At 41.3% G+C, this 16,322-nt stretch overlaps 1 protein-coding gene across 3 annotated transcripts in view; it reads right to left on the reverse strand.

Moving 5' to 3' along the window:
* BNC2 (basonuclin zinc finger protein 2) overlaps positions 1-16,322 on the reverse strand; it is a 466,221-nt gene that overhangs the window by 324,741 nt on the left and 125,158 nt on the right. The window lies entirely within an intron of this gene.

The raw sequence follows: 16,322 nt of genomic DNA on the forward strand, positions 1-16,322 counted from the left end.
CTGCAATGCAAGAGACGTGGATTTGATCCCTGGGCCAGAAAGAACCCCTGGAGGGGGGCATGGCAACCCACTCTAGTACTCCTGCCTAGAGAATCCCGCAGACCGAGGAGCCCGGCGGGCTGCAGTCCATAGGAGCACGTGGAGTTGGACACCGCTGAAGCGACTAAGCACCATCGGCCGTGTCAGTAAGAGGCACAAGGAGAGCCTCCTGGTCCAGGTAGTGCCCTGGGCACGCATGCATGCCAAGCTGCTTCAGCCCTGTCTGACTCTTTGGGACTGCTTTGGGACGAATGTCTGACTCTTTGGCTGACTATTGCCATTCAAAGTAGCAGCAGTCAGCTGTCAGACCTGAAGTGTATCACCTGTACAGAAAAGTGTACAAATCATATGGGTATATACGTTGGTGAATTTTTACAAAGTGATCATACTCAGAACCACCAATTAGATGGAGAGACAGGACATTGGAGCTTCCCAGGTAAATGGTACTACTACTGAAAATGGTGAAAACAATAAACCAGAACTATATAAAAGAAAGGAAAGAAAGGAGGAAAAAAAAATAATACTAATAAGGGGGGAGTAGGAGAGAAAAGGGAAGAGGTCAAAGAAGGGAGATACTTTACCACATTCAAAAATCATTCATGTAACTGCCACCAAATGTACTGCTAGCAATGATTTTTTTTTTTAAAGATAAGAAATGTGACCGTAAAGTAAATACTTGAGTTTCACAAAATAAGTATGACTGTGAAAGCCAGTAAAAGGGAGGGAGGCAGAATACTTGTGAGTTAACTTAGCTAGGTGATGCAGGAATGGGAGTGTATCCAAGAGGCTTAAACACACCTCAACTTGAAAAGCACCAACCCCACAATAGGGGACCCTGAAACATGTTTGCCCACCTTGCTCGTTGAGCCTGTCCTCTGACTTGTAATTATGGCTATTTGGAGTGGACACTGAGCGTGCCTATTGAGAGGCTGGGGAGAAAATTACACATACTCTACAGACAGTATTATTTGGAGACACTGAGTACATGAAAACATATTGAACAAAAATGCAAATACACTCCTCTAACCACCTAAACACATTTTAAGAGTTAAAAGTCTTCAAGGCTGACAGTGTCCAGCCATCAAGTAAATCCTAGAGAGAACAGAAGTAACTCATTGGGAAAAACTGAATAATTTCCTAACTGATAAGGCATATACTTCTTTTGCCCTGACTGGCTAGGTTTATAGCTCCCTTTTCTTCCACATGTTATAAAGAAAAACATTTTCAACTAAGTATTTTTAGCCACTGTTAGGGAATACTGATCAAAGCCCTACTTGCCAAATATAAGGTTTGGGGAACATGAAAGTTAAGACACAGACCCTACTCATGAGAAGTTTATAATCTAGTACAGGAGATAAGCCAGCATGCTTATCTGGCTAAGCAACCTTAACGAAACACAGAACATGTTAAGAGAGATAGTGGCCGAAGTGTATAGGACTTAAGAAAAAGAGATTCCTTCTAGCTGGTGTGGGAGGAGGAAGTTTCCAAACAGAGGCAGCATTTGCACTGGAACTTAATTGATAGTATTCCTAAAAAAGTGGTCCAGCTGAACTGGAAAGTAAGGTGGAATCTGTGTAGAATGATGAAGTGTGAAAGGGGTGGACTGGTCAACGGAAACGATTATACTGAAAAGGGTCTGGTATGCCAAGAGGCCAAGCATGCCCAGTCACTCAGTCATGTCTGGCTCTTTGGGACCCCATAGACTATAGCCCACCAGGCTCCTCTGTCCAGGGGGTTATCCAGGCAAGAATACTGGAGTGGGTTGCCATTTCCTTCTCCAAGGGATCCTCCCAATCCAGGGATTGAACCCCTATCTCCTGCACTGGCAGGCGGATTCTTTACCACTCAGCTACATGGGAAGCCTACACCACTACGAAGAGAAGAGATGCTATTTATCCTGTTGTCCATCAACAGTAAAGATGCTGAAGGCATCTCACCAGCAGCACAGTGTGATCATTACTATACTGGAAGAAGATTTAACCGGCAATAGCATGACAGATAGACAGACAGACTGAAGTGTGAAAAGACAGAAGTGGAGACATCAATTAGGAAGCTACTATAACAATCTGGGTAAAAAGGCTACAGGTAATAAGCCTGGAGAAAAAAGACCAAGATACAACATGGAGGTAAAAATCCAGGGGACAAGAATGATAATGTGTGTAACAAAGGAAAAGAGTCAAAGATGACACAAAAGCTCTGAAATTCTGAGCACAGGAAAACAATAGCACTCTCAACAGACATGGGAGTGAACAGGTTGGTGGGAATATACAGTAAGCTCAGTTTGAGAAAACAGTTGATCATCTGGTGTCTAGGCAATTAGAAAACATTCAGAAAATAGGTTGACATCATAGTTATCGGATCTGAGAGGCATCAACAGAGAAGTGACACAAAAGGTAAAAGAAAGTGGCCAAGGTAAGCATCTTGGGATGCTTATTGTGGGAGAAGATGCTTATTGTGGGAGAAGACGGAAGGAACATCGACATGGGTACTGTGATTGTTCTATATTCTCAATGGCAAGAGGAGTCAGCATTTGGAGAGATTTAAATATTCTAAGAAACCACACTACTTCCTTTAGAGTACAGTAAAGCCAAGAATAGTAATGAAAGTGAAGTCGCTCAGTCGTGTCTGACTCTTTGCAACCACCCCATGGACAGTAGCCCACTAGGCTCCACGGTCCATGGGATTTTCCAGGCAAGAATACTGGAGTGGGTTGCCATTTCCTTCTCCAGGGGATCTTCCCAACCCAGGGATCGAACCCAGGTCTCCTGCATTGCAGACAGATGCTTTACCATCTGAGCCACCAGGGAAGCCCAAGATAGTAATAAGTAGTAGTAAATGTAGTAAGAGCAAAACAAAGTACATAGGAATGATAAATACCAAAGTCAGAATCCCGCTTTAGTCTAGGAGGGCAGGTCTTGAACTGAGGAAATGGCAGTGGGTACAACATAATTATAGGGCTTCCCAAGTGGTGTTGGTGGTAAGGAACCGGCCTGCCAATGCAGATAGACGTAAGAGATGTGGACTCAATCCCTGGGTTGGGAAGATGCCCTAGAGAAGGAAATGGCAACCCAATCCAATATTCTTGTCTGGAGAATCCAGGGACAGAGAAGCCTGGCAGGCTGCAGTCCATAGGGTCACACAGAGTTGGACACAACAAAGCAACTGAGCACGCACACACAATGTAATTAGGATGGTAACCAGGGGCGGAGATGTATTTGTACATTATTAGTTCTTAAGCTTAAGAAAATGGGTGTTCATCATACCCGTCCTCATATATATTTGTGGTTGCAATATATTCTGTGTTGTAAGAGAGATGTCTTCATGGGCAAATAGGTATAGAAATTATGTAGTCTAGACTGGAAAGAAGAAGTAGAAAACAGAAACTATTCCATGGAGAAATTTTGCAAAGAAAGCAAGTAAAGTAAGAGAAAGTGGTCTGAGAGTCCACAGGGCTTGGGAGAAGTTAGTTGTGTTCATGTATAGATGGTTTGTTTTTCACTGGGGGGGGGGGGGGGGGAGTCTATTACAGCCAAAGGGGATGAAACCAGGGGAAAAGAGGATACTGAAGATCTAAGCCAGAGGGAAAATGATACAAAAAGGGTTTTAGGAGAGCATGTGATCAAGAGCACAAATGAGGAGGGTACCCCTAGACTTCCCTGGTGATCTAATGGCTGAGATGCCTCAGCCCCAGTGCAGGGGGCCGGGGTTCACTCTCTGGTCAGGGAACTAGATCATACTTGCAACAACTAAGAGTTCACATGCCACAGCTAAAAATCCCACATACAGCAACTAAGATCTGGCATGGCCAAAGAAATAAGTATTTTTTTAAAAAGGAGGAGAAAAAAAATAAATAAGGAGGAGGGAAAAAAAAATTTTTTTCAGAAACCCAAAAGTAAGAGAAAAAAATTCCGTGGTGAAAAATAAAATACACACTAACATACACACACACACAATCAAAAGTGGTCATGTAAAAAGCTAATTTTTACTATCCATCTTCCCCACTAAACTGTAGAGTGGTTGAAAGTAAGAGTTTTATCTATTGTTGGTAAGCCAGGGCCCATCACAGTGCTAACACATAGTAAATGCTCAGTAAATGACAGCTACACAAAGGATATGATCATCTCAGAAAAGATGAGGGCACCAGCTGAGAGAGATGGGACAGGAAGACATCAAGGGCTGCCCAGAGAGAGGAGAGGAGAGGGTAACATGAAATTCTGAATCGGTGAAGAAAGGATAAAAGCAATGGCAAACTGCAGAAAGGACTCAGCCTATATCCTTCAAAACTGTGACAAGTTACAAGCAAGCAGACTGGATTCAAGAAAATATAGCTCCCATTTCCCAACTGGGAAGTGAAATGCTTAGAACCAGCAAGGCGATCTTAATACAAAACTGAAAAATGCCTTGTTCCAAACATACACACTAACTTGCGATAATACACCTACATCTTTGCCTTATAGCATTCTTATAGGATTTAGTTCTTATCAATATTTGGATAAAATTATTTAATTTTTATTTAGATGTCTCCAATTCTAAGTGTTTACCAGGTAGGGTTTTTTAAACACTTATGAACTAGCTAATGAAATTCCCCAAAGCAAACAAAAATCAAAAAATGTTATGCTTTCTCTGGATATATGCCCAGGAGTGGGATTCCTGAGTCATATGGTAGCTCCGTTTTTTAGTTTATGGAATCTCTGCTGTTCTCCATAGCGGCTGTACCAGTTTACATTCCCACCAACAAAAGATACACACACTCCAGTGTTCACTGCAGCACTGTTCACAATAGCCAGGACATGCAAGCAACCTAAATATCCATCAACAGAGGAATGGATAAAGAAGATATGGTACATATATACAATGGAATATTACTCAGCCATAAAAAAGAAGGAAATAATGCCTTTTGCTGCAACATGGATGGACCTACAGATTGTCAGACTGAGTGAAGTCACAGAAAGGCAAATATCATATATCACTTATGTACAGAATCTAAAAACGGGTACAAATGAACTTATTTACAAATCAGAAAAGAGAAACACATGTAGAAAATAAACATAAGGTTACCAAGGGGATAAGGAAGGGGAGAGACAAACTGGAAGACTGGGATTGACATATACACACTGCTATGTATAAAACAGATTAACTACCAAGGACCTACAGTGTAGCACAGGGAACTCTACTTGGAACTCTGTAACTATCTATAAGGGAAAACAAACTCAGAAAGAGCGGATATGTGCATATTGTATCAACAGATTCACTTTTTTGTTACAGCAGAAATTAACACAACATTGTAAATCAAGTAAACTCCACTAAAAATATGTTCCTAAAAAAGCGACCCTGTGTCACATCTGTGACCTGAACAAAGGACTGGAAGATGGGGAATAATGTCACTTGACTAGCAAACACAAGAGGAGGCTGAGAGGAGCAGAGACTCACCCCTTCCTGCGATCGGCATTCAGAGCTGCAAACACGGGCCAAAGCCCCCCAGCTCTCTGCACCATCAGCCTCCAGGCACACAGAACAGAATCCCTCTAGAGAACAGGGAAATGCTGTCACCTGGCCAACTTGTGCCACCGCCCGACGGTCACCTCAGGGACCTGGACAAAGACATTCATCCGCTGCGCTGGCAGCCACTCCAACCCGCCCTCCTAACCTAGTCCTTTCTGCGGGGACCACTGTCTAAGCAACCTGTCATAGAGCTTTATAAAGCAGCATGAATACTGCGGGCCAAAATGAGATTGATCTTTGAGCTTCGTGGTCTCCTGTTGTCAACAGTGCATTATAAAACCAATACTAAATACTTTATAAACAGGTCTCCCTACAGTGTATTAGACAAACAGTGCATATTTCATGCCCCATAGCTGGTAGCCACATATCCATCAGACTAATAAATTATTTATTAGGTGCTCAGAAGTGCAATAAGAGTCAATAAACTAACTTCTGAATACTTATAAGCTACTATTTCATTGGAAATTGCACCTGAACAAAAAAGACCAACCCACTCCCTGAAGGGGGCATGGGAGCTTTCAGCCATCCCATGCGCCCTGTTAGAAGCACAGGCCACATGGATGAGATGGGACACATATTTCTGGGACCTGAAAACTCTCTTGGTTAATGAACTTACAAAAAGAGCACCACCCAACCCTATGCTCATTTTCTTTCTTTTCCATATAGTCTTCTCTGGTCCTACCAACCTTGGTGACAACTCAGGAAATTAAAATTGGTGGGAACATTTCACCCTGAGTCAGACCCAATGACAACCACCATCACTCAAGCTTTCCATCCGGCATCTCCAAAGAAACCATCCAGTGGCTTGCACGTACCAAGCTCTCTGCTACATGCACAGGATAGAATTTGGGACTCACAAATCTCAGGCTTAAGAGTGGCACTTTTTTTTTTTTTCAATTTTCAGTTCAAGGTCCCAAGACTAGCCACCCGATGATACAGTCCCTGGTGCCCAGTCCAATGTCATCAGGCCTCTCTTTCCAGGTTCCACCCCTCTGAAGGAAAATGACCTTATGTTCAAGAATGTATTTTAGCCCTTCAAGAAGGAATTTCTTCAGCTGGGAGTTATTTCCCAAACTATCAGAGGCGTGGACCTTTGTGTAGCATTGCGGATGCCATGGTTTCACATGCTGGCCACATTAATACTGGAGAGCAAGCATCTGTAACCCACAGCTGAGTGTGCTCCAGCCCCAAAGCACCCGCAAGGCCGATGCCAATGCAAACCACTCTTCCCATCCCACATCTGAACCACACTGGTTTTCTCCAGGAGCCAGAGGCTAAGATACAGTGCTGAAAATGAAGATTCTTGGGTTCTTTCCATTCACATGATGGATATAGAGTATTGAGAAGAATATAGCCAGGGGGACTGGCTCTTTTTTTTCTCTCCCCTTCCATACCAAATGAATAAACCATCAAGAGGTTTACAGTGTCTAATGGTGTTCCAAAATATCCCAAGGGAAAAGTCCAAATGGATAAATATAGGGATGTCTACACACAAGTTTTGGTCTTTCTTCTTAAAGTTTTATCCCCATGTTTTTTGTTGTTGTTGTTTTAGTTGCTAAGTTGTGTCCAACTCTCTTGAGACCCCATGGACTCTAGGCCACCAAGCTTCTTTGTCCATGGGATTTCCCAGCCAAGAATACTTAAGTGGGTTGCCTTTCCTTCCTGATGCAGGAATCGAACTCGCATCTCCTGCATTGCAAGTGAATCCTTTACCATTGAGACACCTGGGAAGCCCTTCACCCTCATAAGCTGGCATTTTTAAGATTGAAAAATATTTAACATGGGTAGGAAAAGTAAGTGGAAATAAAGGAGAAACATGGAAGAGACCTTCACTTTCTCAAAGAGACCACCCTGAGTCCTAGAAATAATGGAAGAGCTGATGTAAAAATGTAAGACAAGACTAATTTCTGACATTGCTTTTGCTACTACAACCACTACAGCTAAGATGATTATTCATATTAATGAGCTTGGTGTGTAGATAAACTATAAAAGATGCAGTCTCTGACCTCAAGTACTTATCTCTGTCTTTTGGGATTTACTCCTCCTGCTACATTTACTTTTATTCTTCATACCCTTGCCCAGAGGAAGTGATCACCACTCAGGGTTTGGAGCATTTCCATGGGTGGGGCTTAAATATGGCAAGGAAAAGGGAAGGAACTTTTGCCCTTGGGCAAAGACACTGTCCTTGCCCCAGAGCTCTCCATGTCTGGTTTGTGACAAAAAAGAAATAGAAACTCTCTGTGAAATTTTGATGCTGGCCTCACTGAGCTCTATCAGGAAAATCGGATAAAGTGTGAAAGCAGACAGCATTCCAGGGCTCTATCACTTCAAGCAGGGCATCCACACAACTGTATCAGGACATACAAATGAGCTAACATTAGATAACAGTCATAATCCACCCTTTATACTCAGCTATCTGTGTTCTATGTGTGCTTATAAAGCTTGTCAGAGATATCCACAATGAGTTGTGCCCAAGTGGTTCTGCAGTCAGATTACATAGGTGTGAATACCTATGGAACCTTTTACTAATCACATGACCTTGGCAAGTTACTTACTAGTTTTCCGAAGCCAAAATTCCTCATCTATAAAAAGGAAATAATACCAGCTCACCAAAGTGCTGTGAATATTAAGCATTTTGATTAGTGCCAAAGGTTTAGCTGACTGCCTAGCACATAAGTACTCAATAAATATTAGGTGCTGCGTATATACATCTGAAAAGAGATTCCTAGCCAGAAGCCCTCTGGCCAAGTTTGTTTTGCTTGGCTCCCTTCATGAGTGTGTATGGGTGTGCAAGTATGTTTAATTCATAGTCAATATGCTTTAAAAAAATCAATAAATTTTAAATGAAAACTATGGATTCCCAGCTTTGGGGAACAGGGCAAGTATCAAGGAACTTAAAGACAGAGTGGTCAATAGAAATCTGTGTTCCTTCACGACAAAAGTCCACCCAGGTGGAGCAGAAGCCACTCCTTTTAGTCTGTGCTCTCAGATAGGCATCCTGATAGCTCAATTGATAAAGAATCTGCCTGCAATGCAGGAGACCCAGGCTCGATTCCTGAGTTAGGAAGATCTGCTGGAAAAGGGATAGGCTACCCACTCCAGTATTCTTGGGCTTTCCTGGTGGCTCAGCTAGTAAAGAATACGCCTGCAATGCGGGAGCACTGGGTTTGATTCCTGGGGAGGGAAGATCTGCTGGAGAAGGGAAAGGCTACCCACTCCAGTATTCTGGCCTGGAGAATTCCATGTATATATCCACTGTATAGTCCATGGGGTCGCAAAGAGTCAGAAACAACTGAATGATTTTCCCAACCGGGGTTGAACCTGTGTCTCTTGCATCTCCTGCATTGACAGGTGGATTCTTTACCCCTGTGCCACTTGAGAAGCCCTAATACTAAATTATAAGACCACAACAAAAGACATTTAGAAAACTGATCTACTCCCATTGCTCTGCTATACAAACAGGGAAACTGAGGCAAAGTAACAAAATAAGCTGGAGGCAGGCTGAACTGTTTTTCAAGACCTGCATTTCCCAAACTACTTTTACATCAAGTTTAAAGCAGAGGTCAAGAGGACTGAGAATCCAGAAGTATACTAGGCCACTCAATTGACTTGTGAGAACTAACCATTAAACTTTTACAAATTTCACAAGCCAGTTGACTTTACATTGGAAATTCACATCAGCAAAAGGGACAGATCAGAGCTCCCCTACCCCCATGAACTAGCTGCAAAACATTTACAAACACATCACTGCTTAAGATTCTGGCATTTGGCTGTTGAGCACCTTTACATGGTACATGTGTACTTCATTCTAAAGATGTGATGATTTTGGTGAAGAATATGAATAGAACCAAACCAAACACTTAAGAGTTACAGAACAAAATAAATCTATGCCTAGGTTTGGAGTACTTAGGATGTCCAAGGCTTTGTTATATTAAGTTCTTTTATATCCTCAATAAGTTTTCTAGAAGTTAAAATTACAGTAAGATCTCAGCATCCAGAGCTCATAAGAAATTAATTGTTCTTGATAGGCAAACAATCTGAGGGGTGTTACTTTATATTTATTGAGCACCTGTTGTGTGCCAGGTACCGTGGAAAGCATAAAGTAATTTTTCATATGTTCTTCACAGGTCCTATGAGATAAGTCTTATTATTCTTATTTTACCAGTAAGGAAACTGAAACTAAGAAAGTTGACTCACTTGGCCAAGGTCTTAAATTAAGTGTCAAAGTTGGGATTCAAAACCAAGTTGGTCTAGTTTCAAAAGATGTGCTCATCTTCATACCCTGCACTGCCTCTCTGGTTTCTACCATTTTAGACAAGAATTCTTTGAAAGAATGCTCCATATTCAGTGTATACTTTTTTGAACAGGACACATCTTTCTTGATAGTCAAAAATTTTCCTTTAAACATTAAATTAATATTAGTGATACTTTTAAGGTTTCTAAGAGTGAGAGGAGCACTTATTGTTTTTTTCCTGCTCAGTTTTTAAATTTTAAAATCTATCATTTGTCCTTTTGTAGTTAGTTGCGATTACTTCCTGTATCTCTAATATCTGCCACCTTCCTACTTCTAGGACTTGCAGTTTGATTTTATTAGAAGCCTTACCAAAGGAATATTAAGCAACAGCTAAGATGAAATAAAACTGGAAGCAGCAGCAGTCCTCCCTACTCTGTCCTTTCATGTTCCCAGGTTTCAGTGACCCGCGGTCAACCATGGCCAGAAAACATTAAATGAACAATTCCAGAAATAAACAATTCATAAGCTTTAAACTGCACACCATTCTAAAGAGCATGATGAAATCTCTTGCCCGCTGTTCAGTCCTGTTTGGGAGGTGAGTCACACCTTCGTCCAGCGCATTCTGGCCACTGGTCACTTAGTAACCACCTGGGTTATCTCAGTGACTCTCACGGTATCAGGGTGCTCATGTTGACGTCATCCTTACTTTACTTGGTAGACACCTGAATTATCACAGTGACTCTTCCACCACCAGTGTGCTCATATTTAAGTCGTCTTGATTTTACTCACTGAGGGCCCCGAAGCATGAGAGTGGTGATGCTGGCAATTCAGACATGCCATAGAAGCTTTAAATAAGCTTTCTGGGCATAGAAAGATGAAAATTCTTGACTTAATAAGGGGAAAATATCATATGCTGAGGTTGCTAAGATCTAAGGCAAGAATGAATCTTCTATCTGTAAAACTGTGAAGAAGCAAAAAGAAATTTGAGCTAGTTTTGCTACCACATTCCTAAACTACCATGAAGGTCTAGGGCATCATGGGCTTAGATAAGATGGAAAAGGCATTAAATTTGTATATATATATTGGGTTGGCCAAAAAGTTCAGTTGGGTTTTTCTGTTACATCTGATAGAAAAACCCAAACGAACTTATTGGCAAATCCAATATTTTCAGAGTAAAAAGAGACTCCATTCACATAACTTGTTATAGTACACTGCTGTAATTATTTATTATTAGTTACTGTTGTCAATCTCTTACTGTGTCTAATTTGTCAATTAAATTTTATCAGAGGTATGTGTGTACAGGAAAAAACAAGGAATACATAGGGTCCCATAGTGTCCAGGGTTTCAGGCATCCACTGGGGTCTTGAAATATATCCCCGTAGATAAAGGGGGATGACTAGTGATAAGGAACACCTCCAAATATATCATGAGTGAGGAGCAAGAAAAAGAACCATAAATATAGTGCAAAGAAGTAAAAACCTGGGGAGGGCGTAATAAATACTTCTATATTTGCAGTAAACTATTTCTGGAAATACTTTTAAGAATCTGGTTAACAGCAGGTTACTTTTAAGGAGGGATGGGAAGTCTGTTTTCTCCAAATAGGCTTCTGAACACTTTTCCTCACTTCTTACACTATTTGTGTAATAGCAATCAGCAAGAGACACTGTGAGGGGACCATCTAAGCTTAGATGCTTTACTGCATTTCTTCAGGGTGCTCAAAAGCACCTTTTTTTCCGGGTTCTTAACTGTGCTCATATTTGGAAAGTGTTGAGCACACTACGGACCAGGCCCTCTGCTCTCACCTGACTCACAGTGTCACTGGAAAGATGAAATACAAACACACCAGTTAAATAGGAGATAGAACTTACTGTTCTAGTTAACTAAAGCAGAAGAGCCATACTGACTTGTGTTATTAGCTACAGTGCTTCCAGGAGACAAAGCAATTTTGTCAAAAAGAGACCTATAGCTTGAGTTTCTTGGGCTAAGGAGAATATCAAAAGACAAACAGAACATTTCAAAGGATGGAGGGGCATAAATAAAAATACTATAAGAAAGCACCACTCCTTAGGTTGATGTAGGATGTGTGTAAGATAAGAAATTAGTTAATATACAGGCAAACTGTAGAGGCCTTGAAATTGAGACGGTACGTTTCTGAAGAGTTAAAGAATGGAAGCTGTGTTTCATCTATGGACAGTGTGCAAGATGTACCAGAAAGAGAGAGGTGTGAGGCAGAAGTATTCAATTAGGGGATCTGTGTCATGTTCAAACATCCCCTTAGAATGTTAACTCCAAGAGCAAGGAAGGTCGTTGGGTTTGCATCTCTTCATGTCACGGGCAACTCAATACGATGCTATACAGACACTAACAGAAAATGGACAGTCCATCATGGGGCAGGAAAACCGACAGTAGGTAAAAATAAGAAACAATGAAACGATTTCAAGTTGTTTCGTTTTTCAAAGGATCTGTAAGAATTGATGCTTAAGTGAATATTATCTTTCAAGATAAAAGGAGTCAAACACAATTTAAAGATTTCTAGGGACTGAACTGAACTGAACTGAGTTAGGATAAATGGTAGAGGAGTAACCTCCTAAAACAATAGCATGTATTAGATAAAATCTGATATTTTACACCTATGTGATATCAATACAAGTACTGGAGAGTTAAATATTTCTACCTAAAAGGGAGTCTCTGACATGAATAAAACTGTCAGTTCAGTTCAGTCACTCAGTCATGTCTGACTCCCTGCAACCCCATGGACTGCAGCACACCAGGCTTCCCTCCAGAGCCTACTCAAACTCATGTCCATTGTGTTGGTGATGCCATCCAACCATTTCATCTGTCGTCCCCTTCTCCTCCTGCCTTCAATCTTTCCCAGCATCAGGGTCTCTTCCAATGAGTTGGTTCTTCACATCAGGTGATCAAAGTATTGGAGTTTCAGCTTCAGCATCAGTTCTTCTGATGAATATTCAGGACTGATTTCCTTTAGGATGGACTGGTTGGATCTCCTTGCTGTCCAAGGGACTCTCAAGAGTCTTATCCAACACCATAGTTGAAAAGCATCAATTCTTCAACACTCAGCTTTTTTTATAGTCCAACTCTCACGTCCATAAATGACTACTGTTAAAACCATAGCTTTGACTGGACAGAACTTTGTTGGCAAAGTAATGTCTATGCTTTTTAATATGCTGTCTAAGTTGGTCATAACTTTTCACTTCACGGCTGCAGTCACCATCTGCAGTGATTTTAGAGCCCAAGAAAACAAAGTCTGTTTCACTGTTTCCCTAACTATTTGCCATGCAATGATGGGACTGAATGCCATGATCTTAGTTTTCTGAATGTTAAGTTTTAAGTCAACTTTTTTACTCTCCTCTTTCACTTTCATCAAGAGGATCTTCAGTTCTTCTTTGCTTTCTGCCATAAGTGTGGTGTCATCTGCATATCTGAGGCTATTGGTATTTCTCCTGGCAGTCTTGATTCCAGCTTGTGTTTCATCCAGCCTGGCATTTCATATGATGTACTCTGCATATAAGTTAAATAAGCAGGTTGACAATATACAGCTTTGACATACTCCTTTCCCGACCTGGAACCAGTCTATTGTTCCATGTCCAACTCTAACTGTTGCTTCTTGACCTGCATACAGGTTTCTCAGGAGGCAGGTCAGGTGGTCTGGTATTCCCATCTCTTTAAGAATTTTCCACAGTTTGTTGTCATCCATACAGCCAAAGGTTTTGGCATAGTCAATAAAGCAGAAGTAGCTGTTTTTCTGGAACTCTCTTGCTTTTTTGAAGATCCAATGGATGTTGCAATTTGATCTCTGGTTCCTCTGCCTTTTCTAAATCCAGTGTGAACATGTGGAAGTTCACGGTTCACATACTATTGAAGCCTGGCTTGGAAAATTCTGAGCACTATTTTGCTAGTGTGTGAGATGAGTGCAATTGTGCAGTAGTCTGAACATTCTTTGGCATTGCCCTTCTTTGGGATTGTAATGAAATCTGAACTTGAGTCTTGTGGCCACTGCCGAGTTTTCCCAATTTGCTTGCATATTGAGTGCAGCACTTTCACAGCATTATCTTTTAGGATTTGAAATAGCTCAACTGAAATTCCATCACCTCCACTAGCTTTATTCATAATGATGCTTCCTAAGGTCCACTTGACTTCGCATTGCAGGATGTCTGTCTTTAGGTGAGTGATCACACCATCGTGATTCTCTGGGTCATGAAGATCTTTTCTGTATAGCTCTTCTCTGTATTCTTGCACACCTCTTCTCAATATCTTCTGCTTCTGTTAGGCCCACACCAATTCTGCCCTTTACTGTGCCCGTCTTTGCATGAAATGTTCCCTTGGTATCTTGAATTTTCTTGATGAGATCTCTAGTCTTTCCCATTCTATTGTTTTCCTCTATTTCTTTGCATTGATTGCTGAGGAAAGCTTTCTTATCTCTCCTTGCTATTCTTTAGAACTCTGCATTCAAATGGGTATATCTTTCCTTTTCTCCTTTGCCTTTATTATAGGGATTGGAATGCAAAAGTAGGAAGTCAAGAGATACCTGGAGTAACAAGGCAATTTCAGCCTTGGAACACAAAACAAAAGAGGTCAAAGGCTAACGGAGTTTGGCCAAGAGAATGCACTGGCCAGAGAAAACACCCTCTTCCAACAACACAAGAAAAGCCTCTACACATGGACATCACCAGATGGTCAATACCTAAATCAGATTGATTATATTCTTTGCAGCCAAAGATGGAGAAGCTATATACAGTCAACAAAAACAAGGCCGAGAGCTGACTGTGGCTCAGATCATGAACTCCTTATTGCCAAATTTAGACTTAAATTGAAGAAAGTAAGGAAAACCACTAGACCATTCAGGTATGACCTAAATCAAATCCTTTACGATTATACAGTGGAAGTGAGAAATAGATTCAAGGCATTAGATCTGATAGACAGAGTGCCTGAAGAACTATGGACGGAGGTCTGTGACACTGTACAGGAGGCAGTGATCAAGACCACACCTAATAAAAAGAAATGCAAAAAGGCAAAATGGTTATCTGACGAGGCTTTACAAATAGCTGTGAAATGAAGAGAAGCGAAAGGCAACGGAGAAAAGGAAAGATACCCATTTGAATCCAGAGTTCCAATAAAAGTCTAAACACTGAAAATATGTTTATCTTCCATTCTTTACCATGTATTCCTGGCTGAAATCTTATCCGACATGAAATGGCTTTATCACTCACATGGAAGACTGGTTCTATCCTCTGCCTTCCAGCACCTTCCAGCGTGTTTGCCTTGCACTATGGAAATGTTATGGGGCTTCCACAATGGCTCAACAGGTAAAAAACCCACCTGCAATGCAGGAGATGCAGGTTCAATCCCTGAGTCAGGAAGATATCCTGGAGGAGGGCATGGCAACCCACTCCAGTATTCTTTCCTGAAGAATCCCATGAACAGAAGAAACTGGTGGGCTATGGTCTCTTAAGGCACAAAGAGTCGGACACAACTGAAGTGACTGAGCATGTGGAAAATGTTTTATATATACATTTGACAAGGGGATCAGCTATCACTGTCCAACAGAAATGGGCATCCCTCCAGAACGCTTGGCATACCCAATCACCAAATACAATTTAGCTCTAGAATCTGCCAGAGTTCTGCAACTAAATATCCTCCTACCTTACAACTTGCTTAGAACGCCACCTCTCTGAACCGGACCACCATCATCTCTCTAAAACTGCTGCCTACCACACTTTGCATTTTTACTAACGAACAATCAAGTCTCCTGCCCATCAAGGACTGAAAGTAAATTCATGTCTGCTCCACCTCTTTATTCTTACCATGCTTGGCATGCTGCCTGGCATTCAGGTCTGTTTTAACAAACTTGGTTGAAGATATGAACACATGATGACTGCATGAAGGATTATAGTAACTTCCGGGAGTTTCTCTGCGAGGGAGAGTAATCCAGGTCAAGTTTCCATTGACTATTCCCTCAGCAGCTATGGAAGGCATTGCTAACTGAGCAAGAAATTTTTTTTCCCCTCCTGATCCACCTCAGCCTCTTAAATCATTCACTACCAGTCAATCAAAATCCACCTACAAGATGAAACCAATTTGTTGTCCCTGAACTCTGCCTTCCTTTCTAAGTTCAAATGTATCAATTTAAAAAAATTTTCAGGTAAGCCCAGAATAAAAACCTGAAAACACTGATAAGGCCAAAACTAAATCCAGAACTAGGAACTTACATAAAATTGTCTTTCTTTTTGCAATTTAAAGTTGGTAAAGATACCTAGTATATTGTGAGCACTGGAGTACTGAATGAAAAAATGTAAAAGAGCTCAGTCTTTCTCCATGATCTTCTTATTGTACAAGTGCTAAGCGCCTTTAAGGAAAATGTCGCACCACACAGAAGAGATCAGCAAATGAAGTCTCTCAAGAAAAGTTCATCTCTGTTCTCTTTCAAAAAAACCTCTTGGGACTTGCCTCGTGGTCCAGTGGCTAAGACTCCAAGCTCCCCCCAGTGCAAGGGACCCACATTCAATCCCTGGTCAGGGAACTAGATCCC

The sequence above is a fragment of the Odocoileus virginianus genome, chromosome 18 (genome assembly GCF_023699985.2).
Source record: "Odocoileus virginianus isolate 20LAN1187 ecotype Illinois chromosome 18, Ovbor_1.2, whole genome shotgun sequence".
NCBI classification, from domain to species: domain Eukaryota; kingdom Metazoa; phylum Chordata; class Mammalia; order Artiodactyla; family Cervidae; genus Odocoileus; species Odocoileus virginianus.